Genomic DNA, 10,288 nt, shown 5'->3' with positions numbered 1-10,288 from the left:
ACCGATCACAAGAGTCTCAAATTTTTTTTCACGTAGAAAGAGTTAAACATGCGACGGAGATGGTTGTTAGAGTTGGTGAAGGACTACGATTGTGACATTAGCTATCATCCGGGGAAAGCTAACGTTGTTGCAGATGCCTTGAGTAGAAAAGTAGCAGTTGCAGCACAACTGTCAGTGCAGAGATCTCTACAGTTAGAGATTCAGAGGTTTGATCTTGAGATTTATTCTAGGGACAGAGCTCCTAGGTTATCCACCCTGACAACACACTTTTACCTGATAGACAATATCTATAAGGGACAGGAATCCGATGAGCAAATGTAGAAATGGTGACTGAGAGATGAATCAAAAGGCAATAAGTTTTATTCAGTGGTCGATGGAATTGTAAGGTACAGAGGGAGAATTTGGGTGCCTAATGTTGATTCGATTAGAGGATATATCTTGTCATAGGCACATACATCACCGTATTTCATTCATCCAGGGAGTACTTAGATGTATAGGGACTACATATGCCTTATTGGTGGCCAGGTATAAAGCTTGACATTCGACATTTTGTATCTTAATGTCTAACTTGTCAGCAGGTGAAAGTAGAGCATCAGAGACCAGCAGGGATGCTCAAACCGCTTCTTATTCTTGAGTGAAAATGAGAGAATATTACTATGGATTTCGTAGTTGGATTACCGAGGTCAGTAAGAAGCTCTAACGCCAGTTGGGTAATCATTGATCGTCTTACCCAGTCGGCGCACTTATTGCTGATAAAGACGACTTTCTCTATGACGTAGTACGCAAAACTTTATACTCGGGAGATAGTCAGATTGCACAAGATTTCAGTTTCGATCGTGTCTGAATAAGACCTGAGATTCACATCATCCTTTTGGAAGAGTTTGTATTCTGCAATGGGGACGAAGTTGCTATTTAATACAACTTTCCATCCTCAAACAGACGACAAGTCTAAGAGGGTTATTCAGATTTTAGAGGATTTACTGTGTGCATGTGTGATCGATTTCCATGGGAGTTGGTAATAGAAGCAACCTCTAGTGAAGTTAACTTATAACAACAACTTTCATTTGTCAATAGGAATGGTTTCTTATGAGGCATTTTATGGAAAAAAAAATGTAGATCGCCTATTCATTGGGACGAGGTTGGCGAGAGATCAGAACTTGGTCCAGAGATTGTTCAACAGACTGCAGACATAGTAGTCAAAATCCGAGACAGGATGAATGTAACGTCTCGTAAATTTGAAGGTTCACGTAAACCACATGCATGCAAGTTATTAAATTTCTTTGGTATTTTATTTAATTATTTTAAAGCATTAAATGCATGTTTATTTCATTAATTTGTGTTTTTATTCAGGATTTATTTAAATTTCATTCATAATTATCGCATAATAGTATTCATTTCATGAAATTTTAAAAGTTCATGCACTAGAGTTTCAAGATGCATTTCGCACTCGAACGAGGAACGGAGACGGGGGAATTATCAGGAAAATTATTTTTATTACATGATATAAGATGTTTTAAATGTATTTTTCAAAGAAATGGGCTTTGTTGGGTATTTTCACCCACCATGGCATATTTTTCAGCGGTACGCAAATTTTATCGAAACGGATGACTTTTTGAGGGTTCGGGTAATATTTTCTAAAACGTATCTAAACAAAATATTTTTCGGAAGTGTGTTTGGACTTAATGAGCTTACTTTTAAACTTAATGGGCTCCCCATCCATTTTCTACCCTTTTATTTTATGCTAGGGCCAATTAACCCTTTAATTAAACTTAAACCAAGCATCTAATTTTTATTTAACCTAAACCTAAAACCCCCACCAGTCGACACAACATCCCCACCTGTTCCTCTCGTTTTCAGCAACCATAGCCAATCAAAGCTTCGACCATAGCTTGTTCTTGCAAAATAAAATTCTCCGGCGCCTCCCCGACTCTTGTTCTTCGATGTTCTTGCGTAGGAATCATCAAGGCAAGCATGTACTTTTATTTCTGCATCATCCATGCTAGTTAATTGCTGATATCACTACAAAAAAATAATGGTAAAATACAACGGTTAAAAACCGTTGTCGTAGGTAAAATAAAACCGTTGTTAAAAGCCCTATGGTTAAAGGGTGTGCTCAAAGACAAGATGAAAAACCGTTGTCGTAGACGTCTAAAGACGACGGTGAAAAATCGTTGTCGTAGGTCTGTAAAACCGTTGTTCAAGGCCCTGTGGTTAAAGTGTTCGTTCAAAGACAACGGGTTTGGAGTGTTGTGGTAGCTACAACTTGCGACGGTTTTCAAACTAATTAGCGACGATTTTTAAAAACCGTTTCTAAAATTAGCGACGGTTTTTTTATAAAGTTCGTCGCTATTCCGTCACTAAATTTTTCAGTAAAATAAAAAAAAATTAATTTTAATAATTTAATAAATATAAATNTTTCAGTAAAATAAAAAAAATTTACTTTTAATAATTTAATAAATATAAATTAAAAAAACTCACAATCTTACTATGCTAACAATATTCTTGATCTTAAAAATTTACCAAAAATTAAAGCGAAAAAATTTACCCTAAATCGAAACTAAAATCGTGTAAGGGAAAAAAAAATTTAAGTGTTGTGAAGTGGTGTGGAAGAAAATGGACCGAGAATGGGGATATTTATAGACGGTTTGCGACGGTTATTTATCCAACCGTCGTTAATTTAAATTTTGCGACGGTTTTTTTTTGCAAACCGTCGCTAATTTTAAATCGGCAACGGTTTTGCTTAACACCATCGCTAAAATTAGCGACGGTTATACAAAAATCATCGCAAGTTTTAAATTAGCGACGGTTTGGTAAAAACCGTCGTTAAATTTAGCGACGGGTTTGCAAAACCGTCGCAAAATCTAATATTAACAACTAATTTTATTAAAAAAAATTCGAAGACAACGGTTACCATATATAAACAATAAGAAAATACAACGGTTTATATAAACCATTGTCGTAGAACTAAAAAATCAGTTGAAAGACAACGGTTTAAACAAACTGTTGTCTTTGACCCTTTACAAAACACATATAGACAACGGTTATCGTGTCGTAGCTTTAAAAAAAACACTAATAGACAACGTTTTTTAAAAACCATTTTCGTAGCCCAAAAAACGCTCTTAGACAACAGTTTTTAAAAACCGTTGTCGTAGCCCAAAAAAAAATGCTCATAGACAACGGTATATATCAAAGACAACAGTTTTAAAGAGACTGTTGTCTATGATCGGATTTTTTTAGGCTACGACAACGTTTTTTGTCAAAACCGTTGTTAGAAGTAAAAACACAACGGTTTTAATAAAAACCTTTGTCTTTGATGTGTTGTTGAATGTGTATTTTCTTGTAGTGTATGTGTGTTTATTTGCATAAAATTCTCGATCCAGCCTTTATCATGGAGAAGCTTCGGTTTTTGGTTCAAATTCTTGCATCTTTTTCTTCCTACTCACGCTTGTTTTGATCTATTGTAAGGGTGTTGCAGGCTGCTGCCATTAGAGGTCTGAAACACTGGAGTGGTTAAGGGGATAAGGTGGAAGCCGAAGTCATGACAATTGGGAAGAGGGCCGAGCGAGTTTCCTTGCGGTGTGCTTCGTAAGTGAGTAGATCGAGGGAGAGGCATGAACCAGCGGTGCAAGGGCCGATCCAAGCCATGGACCAGACCTTGGTGGGTCCGACCCACGGCCTAGAAAGGCTCAACCATTGCTGTAACAAGTCTCAACGTCGATCGGGTGTGAGGAAGGGGTTGGGTGCGTGTCATGCTTTTAGGGTGAGCCTCGGACGTGCGAGCTGTGCTTCGTGCATGGGTTTGGGGCGTGGATTCAGTAGGTGCAGAGGGGTCCTAGAGTGGTCTAAGAAGGGTTGGTTTGTGGATGGAAGCATCGGCTTTGGCGTAGGGACGATAGGCGCTTGTTAGGGTCACGGCTAGTGTTTTGGGTGATGGCTCGCTGGATTTTTCCAGCTGCTGTCCAGAGGCCTGTTAGAAGGTTTAAGGGGCTGGTTTTGGGGTTTTAGAACTGAAGGTGTGTGTATTAGGTGTGGTAAAAATGTTGGGAAAAATTTAATTAAGTTTCGGGTTGATTCGGGTTAAAACCGGGACCCCGATCCAAGTTTTAAAACGAATCGGTTAAGTTTGTGATTGGGCTCGAGTTTACGTCTAAAAACGATTTTGAATATGTTTTGGGACATTATAAGGAGTTTGGTAAGTTTCGGGTCAATTTTAGAGGCCCAGGGGTAAAACGGTAAATTTTGGGTTTCCCTGTGCAAAATGGCAAAATGGACATTTTGCACCCGGGGTGAAATTTTGGACCTGGCAGTGCCCTGAGCACATTTTACCATGTTTTAAATGTTTATGCATCACGTTTATGATTTTTACGAAATTATGAAAAATACGGTGCATACTTGGTTTTAAGGAAAAATTTACGTATATGCATGTTTTTATTTAGTAGTGATTATGATGATATTTTTGAAAGATGAGATTTGGTTGTGACTAACGATTTATATGTATACGATGACATGAGATATGATGAGCTGAGGCCAAGGCTTAGTGGACGGGTAATAATGTCGCTGATGTCCCCGCCGCTGGTACCGTGGTTATACGTAGATGGATCCATCAATAGAACTGATACGATATAGCTGATACGAAAGTCACAACTAATGAACTGAATTCAATTAAAAAAAATGTATACGTATATGATGACATGATGAGACATGCTTTGACACGTTTGAGATCATACGACACGTTTATGTCATGCTTTTAAGTTCACGAAATATATGTTGATTATGGTATTTTTCACTGCTGTGTGCCATGTATATGTACTTGTTATTCATGGTACAGGTGTGTTGAGTCTTTAGACTCACTAGACGTGTGTGATGCAGGTGAGCTTGATGATGAGGGGACTGGAGGTGCCGAACTCTGAGTAGGCAGACCTGGTGCGGTGACACGACCCGAGGACCGCATGTTTTACGCATTATAATTTATGAGATTTGAGAGAATATAAACATTTTTATATGTTGATGATTTTTGGATTTTTATTCGTTTATGTTTACGTATAATTTTGGGATGAGTTTGGTTATTTTAAGCTGTACTATTTTTACTGTCAAATATTTAAGATCATTTTTAAATGTTATATTTTTTTGTAGAGTGCATATATGCAAAACATTTAAGTATCTTTCGAACATGTGAGCTTTTAAAAAAAAATATTTCCACACTTTTAAAACGGTAGACGTCACAATGAAGGTTGCTTCGAGTAGTCAAAAGATTTAAGCCGATATGAGAAAAAAGGACCTCGAATTTTCCGTGAGACACCATGTCTTTTAAATATAGCACCTATGAAGGATGTTATGAAATTCAGGAAGAGAGACAAATTGAGTCAATATTTTCATAGGACCATTCGAAATCCTTGACATAGTGGGAACACAAGCTTACCGTGTAGCTCTACCGCCAAATCTGACAGGAGTGAACAAAGTGTTCAATGCTTCTATGCTGAGGAAGTACATGGCGAATCCTTCGCATGTACTGAACTTTGAATCGTTACAGCTTTCACCAAATCTGTTGTAAGAGGAAAGACCTATTCAGATTCTAGATAGACATGAGAGGAGGTTACAGGACAAAGTCATCAAGTTGGTCAAGGTCAAGTGGCTGAATCATTTCGATGAGGAAGCTACTTGGGAAAATGAAACCGAGATGAGGAGACGCTATCCAGACTTATTTGGTAATCCTTAATTTCGAGGACAAAATTTTATTAAGGGGGAAAGAATTCTAGCGGCCAAAAACCAGTATATGTAAGCCACATACATAATTTAATAAATTAATTAATTTACATGATTTAAAGGGATTAAATGATGCAGACAACATGTTTAATTTATTTCAAATATTTATATGTTTATTTTATGAAGTATTGCTTGACGTAAAACAGATAGTGGATTTGTTTCTGTCTTTTGTTGAATTTTTTCCATGGCTCGATAGATAATTTGATAAGCCAATGATTTTTTTTTTCCGTGTTTCAGAATACGGTTACCCAACATGTTAACTAATCGATTACGATAAATTGGATCGGATTTTGCTGTTTTTTCTTCTGCAGTACCTTGACGTGACTTGAGCGTGAAAGGATTTAATTGTATTTCTCGATTTGAGTTTTTCAGACGAATAATCAATGCTTGGTCGGGGATATGAGACCGAAGATGATTAAAGTGCTAAAATTAAATGTTATATTTTTTTAAATTTTAAGCTGAGAAATTATTTAATTTAAATGATTTAAAGTCAAATTTAACTTTTTAGGTGAATTAAAAGATTTTAAAACACCTTATTAGCAAATTTCTAAAATTAGGAGATTTAATTCTTTAGTTTAATATTTTATTAATTATTTTATGTCGTAATTAAATTTTTTAGTTAGCATTTAATTGAATTTTCGAAGTTTTTTTTTTAAAAAAAGAAAAAATTATAAAAATGCACGTGCACACACACACACACGCAACTCATGCACACACACACACACACACACACACAAAAGAAAACCTAAGGTTCTTGGCTCTCAAGCAACCACCACCCTTCTCCACTTCTACCTCCATATTTTGGTGAGTTTTTCGCAAGTTTGGTCAAGGGAAAACGTTTAGAAATCGTTCCTCATTCATCTTCCACGTTCCCTCGCGTCGGTATCGATTATTCGAGCGTTTATACGCAAAGACGTGTTCTAAAGCTTTCTTGACATATCAATCTTGTTATATACTATTGTTTTATGATAAATATGTATGAAAAACGTTTTTATGTATGAAAGATTTGAATCAAAACTTGTATTTGCATGCTGAAATTTTTCTGCGCATGATCCTTCAAGTTTTAATGAGTTTTTGATACGTAGGATTCGTGTAGATCGTCTGGGCTATTGCTGTTGTGTATGGTTATGTATTAAGATGTGTTTAGATGTTATTTATCAATCCTTGAAAGGTCAGAAGTGGTCTGGTCGCGCATAGAATAGGCGGAGCGCAAGCTGCCATATCGCCGCACATGGGGGTGGTTTTATGGGTTTGGCCGGTTGGGGCAGGTTAGGGCTGGGCTAGGGCTCATGGCTAGGGTCTAGACCATGTCTTAGGGTGTTAATGTGGGTCTGGTCATGGTCATTTATGAGTTGGTCGGGTAGGAAAGTCGTTGGAGATGGGAAGTGACAGCGAGCGCGCATGAAGCTCGTGCAAGACGCTGTCACGGCCGGTTGCTTTACGATGTCTCCATGTGACTTGAGTAGGTAAGGCCATATCAGTGTCTTGGTTAGGGTCGAAGATCATGGTCTAGGGCTTTGTTAAGGGCTGGTTTGAGTCGTGGTATGTTTGGAGCCATATAGAACCCGAACGTGTCAAAAAGGTACCGAAAAGAGCCTAGAGTTGCTTTTCTTGTTTCGAGATGGTTTAGGATTGTTCGAGAGGTGGTTCTAAGGGTATGGACAGAGATTTAGGTCGCTGGTCAAAGTTTAGTCGAGTCTCGAGTCGTGGGGTAAGTCGTAAGTCGTTTTATTTAATTTGGGAATCGTACGGGTAAGATGCAAGTTATGGGCTGTTTTGAGTTATAAGTTATAAGTGGTGGCAGCAGGTCCGGGGGTCGATCCAACCAGGTCCACGACATTCGTAAGAAAATATAACATGCAAAAATATTATTTTTTAGGTATGTAAGTTGTCTTGTGACCAAATTATAAATATACGGGTCTGGAAGCCGGAGAACGTGTCCGGGGACCTTTCCTACTTATCTTATTATTATCTTATGATTGGAAGTGGATATCCAGTCTAAGGGATGTGGTGATCCTAGCCGGTCAAGCGATGTGGTGTTAGTTTGATCAAACGAATTATGTTATGGTACCACATTTCAATGAGTAGAACTCTACGCAAAATGATTATGTTTATGTTATGTCAAGAACGAAGCACGTTTATGAAATTATTTATCCAGGGAATTCACGTCTTATTTATTTATGCCTAATTATTTTACGTATCAATTATGTTTAAATCACATGGTTTTTCTTTTATTATGTAGTATTTGGATACTTAAAGTTTATGCATGTTGAGTTTTTAGACTCGCTAGACTTGATTGATGTAGATGACGTTGTTGAGGACGCAGGATGCTATGACCAGTGAGCAAGCTCCAACTATAGACGGTGCATGCCCAATGACCTTACAGTTTATGAGTTTTATGCGTGTTAAAACTAATTTAGTCCTCTAATTTATTTTATTTACTCATGGTTGGGAAAAAATTATTTTTGTTGGTTCGTTGGGAATATTTTGCGGATGTCGATCTGCAACATTTTTATGCCTTAAAATAAGCAGAATCTGAATTTCAATTTTTTGTTAGTTTCGAATTTTTAGGTGATTTATTGGAGATTTTCGAAAATGATTTGTAGGTATATAATGAGTTTAAAAGTTAAGAATTATGGATTTTATTAGATAGAAAAAAAAATTCCACATATTTTAAGTAGTATAGTAAGTGATGATCGTTACAAGTTTATTGACCGGATAAGCAAAATATTATTGAGACTAGATGAGTGTTTATGAACAAACTGGATGAGAAAAGAAAAATTGTGAAAAACAAAGCCCGTCTTGTAGCCCAATGGTACCGGCAAGAGGAAGACATTGATTTTGATGAGTCATCCGCACCGTTACAAGACTTGAGGACGTAAGAATCTTCCTTGCATATGCTGCATTTAAGTACTTCAAAGTTTATCAATTTGATGTAAATTCAGCATTAGGATCGGTTAATATAGATGATGTGTTTAGAAGAGGAATTGAATAAACACTTCGGTTTTTGAGATCTTTCAGACATGAATCAGTTATTTAAGAAACTGGTCATGAAATCTTGTATGTCAATATCGATCAGTTAACTAATAGTAGTGCAGAAATAAACTGAAAGATAGTGAATATTTTGGCTAGAGTATTGTGATAACTGAATGAATAAAAAGATGGACACAAAGAGTTATATGGATGTTCAGAGACTTCAATTACTCCTATGTCACTCCTTCTATCTCAGGGATAAGAATTCACTAAAAGCCTAATGAATTGTAATAACCCACTTCAGTTAGACTTAAATAATATCAAACTGAATCTCTTAGTTTTTCTTTTCACTTAATAGTTGATGACTGAATATCTCAGATCAGTAGCCTGTATGCTACGTATAAATCAATAAAGTATGAGCTAGGATTTTGCGATTTGTAAACTGAATAAAATCGAAAGTGAATCGCAACTGATTTTATCTTCTTGTTGTTCTTTGTAATTGTTTGTTAGCCCTTTCTCCAATCGAACTCATTATATAGTCTTCGGTTCCAACGGTCACATTGAATGCATTTAATGATTAATATCCATTGACTCATTTTTTAGTCTATGTAGATGACTTTTTCTAACAGAGGTACGTGTATCAGACTGTTCTGCTTTGGTACGGACTGCCAGTTTTGCCTGCTGAGATTCAAATTGCGACTGATGACGTGGCTAACTGATCAGGAGTCAAACTGGTCGACCGATCAATTCAGCTAGACTACATCAGTTATAACTTATGTCCTTTCAGTTTGAACGTTACATTTCAGTTTTTAGTTATGCTATACCAGTTCTGCGAATAAAACATTCAGTTCTTCAGATCTGGTATCAGTCAGTTCATCAATCTTCGATTCATCAGTTTGAGACTTTATTAAATCCTTTGAGAACTTTAGTCTGATTGCTTCAGTTCTACTCGATCCATTAACTTGATAAGTCTCTTTCAGTTTAGTTATGTTTTTTCAATTCAGTTATTGGTTCAGTTCAGGTTTTTTGATCGGTTACTGGTCAGTTTGTTAAACTCTGAAACTAATCAATTCCAACAATTTCTCCATTTTCGATGTTTAACAAAACCTAGAGTTCTGAACTGTTTCACTGATTTATCTGATATTCGGAAACAAATTGTAGATAAAATAAATCTTCAGAAATATACAGATTCGTACAACATAAGAAAGAATTTTTCATTAATTTTGAAAAAGATAAGTACATATTCATACAAACATTTCAAAATAAAAAGTTATAACGTATATACAAAAGCACCTCAGACTGTATAACTGATGTCGGACACTTGATCATTTCTTGACTTTCTTATCAACTGGTCATTTGTCAGTTGAACTGTCTAGTTCACCACGCTTCTTACTTGTCTCTGTTGTCTTCTTCTATTCTTCCACCATTTTGTCAACACTCGCCAATTTTGAAAATAGGAGGAATGTTGAGCTTAACCTGTGCAGATGTTTCAACTAGTTAATATTGCACAATGTCAATTTTCTTAGATAGGCTTGAATGTACAAAATCAATT

Source organism: Primulina huaijiensis, chromosome 16 (genome assembly GCF_012295235.1).
Source record: "Primulina huaijiensis isolate GDHJ02 chromosome 16, ASM1229523v2, whole genome shotgun sequence".
NCBI classification, from domain to species: Eukaryota; Viridiplantae; Streptophyta; class Magnoliopsida; order Lamiales; family Gesneriaceae; genus Primulina; species Primulina huaijiensis.
This window is presented reverse-complemented; position numbering follows the sequence as displayed.